This window comes from Brassica oleracea, chromosome C4, assembly GCF_000695525.1.
Source record: "Brassica oleracea var. oleracea cultivar TO1000 chromosome C4, BOL, whole genome shotgun sequence".
NCBI lineage: Eukaryota > Viridiplantae > Streptophyta > Magnoliopsida > Brassicales > Brassicaceae > Brassica > Brassica oleracea.
In genome coordinates this window covers 46,745,403-46,749,209 of record NC_027751.1, presented here as the reverse complement: position 1 = coordinate 46,749,209, position 3,807 = coordinate 46,745,403, and the positions used below count along the sequence as shown (strand labels likewise).

The following is a 3,807-nucleotide window of genomic DNA, read 5'->3' as shown; positions in this document are numbered from 1 at the left end:
ACAATTGGAGGAGCTATTGGGTAAGGGTTTCATCAGACCCAGTACTTCACCGTGGGGAGCACCAGTACTGTTTGTGAAGAAGAAAGATGGGAGTTTCAGGCTTTGTGTTGATTACAGAGGTTTGAACAAGGTGACCATCAAGAATAAGTATCCACTTCCGCGTATTGATGAGTTGTTGGATCAGTTACAGGGAGCCTCATGGTTTTCTAAGATTGACTTGGCATCAGGTTATCACCAGATTGCGTTAGCAGGGGAGGATGTGCGGAAGATGGCTTTCTGCACACGTTATGGACATTACGAGTTTGTGGTGATGCCATTTGGGTTGACGAATGCACCTGCAGCGTTCATGAAACTTATGAATGATGTTTTTCGCGAGTACTTGGATAAGTGCGTGATCGTCTTCATCGACGATATTCTGATTTAATCTCGGAGTAGGGAAGAACATGCTGAGCATTTACGGATTGTGTTGGAGAAGCTCGGAGAGCATCAACTATTTGCTAAGCTGGGTAAGTGTAGCTTCTGGCAGAGAAAGATTGGATTTTTGGGTCATGTGGTTTCTGAGGCAGGAGTTGTTGTAGATCTAGAGAAGATTGTCGAATTACAGAGTGGCCGACACCTAAAAGTGCTACAGAGATCCGTAGTTTTCTGGGTTTAGCAGGTTATTACAAGAAATTCGTCAAGGGATTTGCTAGTATCGCCAAACCGATGACTCAGTTGACAGGCAAAGATGTTAAGTTTGTGTGGACAGATGAGTGCTCGAAGAGTCTCACAGAATTGAAGCGACAACTCACAGACACGCCAGTTTTGGTACTGCCGAGGCCAGGGATACCATATGAGGTTTACACAGATGCGTCAGGTACTGGTTTGGGTTGTGTATTGATGCAGGATGGTCATGTTATCGCTTATGCATCACGTCAGTTGAGGCCTCACGAGGTCAACTACCCCACCCATGATTTGGAGTTAGCAGCAGTTGTTTTTGCGCTAAAAATATGGAGGTCATATCTATATGGGGAGAAAGTTCAGATCCTCACAGATCACCAGAGTCTTAAGTATATCTTTACACAAATGAACCTGAATTTGAGACAGTGTAGATGGATGGAGTTGTTAGCAGATTACAACTTGGATATTACATATCATCCAGGTAAGGCCAACCATGGGGCAGACGCCTTGAGTAGACGCAGGAGGGATGTTTCAGGAACCAAGGAGGTTCAGGAGCTGACTGGAACAATTGCTAGTCTCAGATTGTGTGCAATCACTTCAGATGGGGAGACAGATGGTCTTGATGATTTGGAACAAGCAGATTTATTATGGAGGATACGCAGAGTTCAAGATGATGATGAGGCTTTGGCTAAACAGATTGAGATCGAGAGTATTGGATATCATACAGCTTTGAGCGGGATGTACATGTACCGGAACCGAGTTTGTGTGCCAGATGATAAACTGCTACGGAAGGAAATTTTACAGCAAGCACACAACTCACGTTTTTCTATCTATCCAGAGAATACCAAGATGTACAGAGATTTGAAGCGTTATTACCATTGGACTGGTATGAAGAAAGATGTTGCTACATTTGTATCGCAGTGCCAGACATGTCAAATGGTTAAGGCTGAACATCAAGTGCCTAGCGGATTATTGCAGAACCTGCCGTTGCCAGAGTGGAAATGGGACATGGTAACTATGGATTTTGTGACTGGACTCCCGACAACCTTTGGTGGGAGAAATGCTATTTGGGTGATTGTGGATAGACTCACCAAGTCTGCTCATTTTTTAGCGATTAAGAAAACATATGGAGCTGATCAGTTGGCGCAGATTTACCTTAGAGAGATTGTGAGGTTGCATGGAGTTCCTGTCAGCATTGTATCGTATCGGACTGGACTCCCGACAACCTTAGGTGGGAGGAATGCTATTTGGGTGATTGTGGATAGACTCACCAAGTCTGCTCATTTTATAGCGATTAAGAAAACAGATGGAGCTGATCAGTTGGCGCAGATTTACCTTAGAGAGATTGTGAGGTTGCATGGAGTTCCAGTCAGCATTGTATCGGATCGAGATACAAAGTTTACATCTGCTTTTTGGAGGGTCTTTCAGAAGGCGCTTGGGACAAAAGTCCATATGAGTACAACTTATCACCCGCAGACAGATGGACAGTCAGAGAGGACTATTCAGACTTTGGAGGATATGCTCAGGGCTTGTGTTTTGGATTGGGAAGGAAACTGGGGAAAGTATCTACCTCTAGCAGAGATTGCATACAACAACAGCTATCACTCAAGTATTGAAATGGCACCATATGAGGCGCTTTATGGTAGGCCTTGTCGTAAACCATTTTGCTGGACAGAAGTGGGAGAGCGACGAGACTTAGAACCTGCAATGGTTCAGGAGACAGTAGAGCAGGTGGAGATGCTCAAGTCTCGGCTTAAGGAGGCTCATGACCGACAGAAGAGTTATGCAGATAAGCGCCGTAAGGATTTAGAGTTTCAGGTGGGCGACCTGGTATACCTGAAGGGAGGATCTAAGACTCGGAAGCTAAAGAAACTTAAACCAAGATTTATGGGGCCGTATCCTATTTTGGAACGGATAGGAGCAGTTGCTTACAGATTGGGATTATCAGCAGAGTTGTCAGACTTCCATGATGTGTTCCATGTGTCAGTATTGAGAAAAGTTGTGAGAGAGCCAGAGCTCATTATGCAGCAGCCACCAAGTGACCTTGGTAAAAATTTGTCTGCACTTTGTCAGCCAGTACAGATTTCGGAGAGGCAAATGAAAGCGGTTCAGGGGATGATGACTAGTTTGGTCAGAGTCCGTTGGGAGAGAGACGGGATCCAGGAGGAGACCTGGGAGACCGAAAATCACTTGAGGATTGACTATCCAGAGCTTTTTGAGGATGGTATTGGACAGTCGGTTCAGGAGCCGAATTCGGGATCGAATTCCTTATTAGTGGAGGAGAATTGTAACGACCCAATTCCCAGCCCAGTGACTTCGGCCCGTCAGAGCCCGTCAGTGTTGCAGGAAGCCCTTGGTGAGTCTCATATATAAACCATTATTCCCCATTATTTATTCTTCAGAAACCCTAAGCGTTGTAACTCTACAAAGACTGAGCCGTCACTCACACCTGAGATCGTACCACCGCCACCACCACGTCCAGAGCCGAGATCGACCAGTTCACCGCCGATCCCAGACGAAGGTAACCGGAAATCATCTTTCCGATTTGGTTTTAAAAACGGCCGTTCATTCAATCGATCATAACTCACTAACCATTTGGAATTTCGTAATTCTAAGACCACCATCGTGATCGTGACGTCGAGACGAGTCGGGACCAAGAAGATCAGCCGGAAAGTCGCCCGGACGCGCCGTCAAGCGCGGCTTTTCTCCAGCGTCGTTCCGCGCGCCGCCATCCTCCACACGTTCCGCGCGTGGATCTCACGCACCACCACCACGCACCGTGTTCCGTCGCCGCCGTTGATTCTGGTAAGCCGCCGTCCTTTTTCCGCCGCCGGTGACTCGGCAACTCGACCGAGTTGACTCGGCGAGTCAACCCGGATCCGGTCAACCGGTTGGGTTAATCGATTTTGATTCGGTTTAGGTTAATCGGTTATTTATTAAATCGATTTCTGGTTTAAATTAATTGAATTGGTTAAGTTAAACCGGCGGTTAAAAATTGATTTAATTTCGGTTACGGAAAACCGATTTGGTCTAATTGAAATTGATTTTGGTTTGGGTAAACCGATTGGTTCAATTCGATTTCAATTGGTCAAGGGTTGACCGGCTTGGGTCAGAGTTGACCGGGTTGACCTTTGACCAGCGGGTTGA

General features: G+C 46.2%; 1 protein-coding gene across 1 annotated transcript in view; it reads left to right on the top strand.

Moving 5' to 3' along the window:
- LOC106339261 overlaps positions 1 to 100 on the top strand; it is a gene marked incomplete in the record, with an annotated part of 5,910 nt that extends 5,810 nt beyond the window's left edge. Inside the window, 1 exon segment of the mRNA XM_013778048.1 lies at positions 1 to 100.
- Between the last annotated feature and the right edge of the window lie 3,707 nt (positions 101 to 3,807).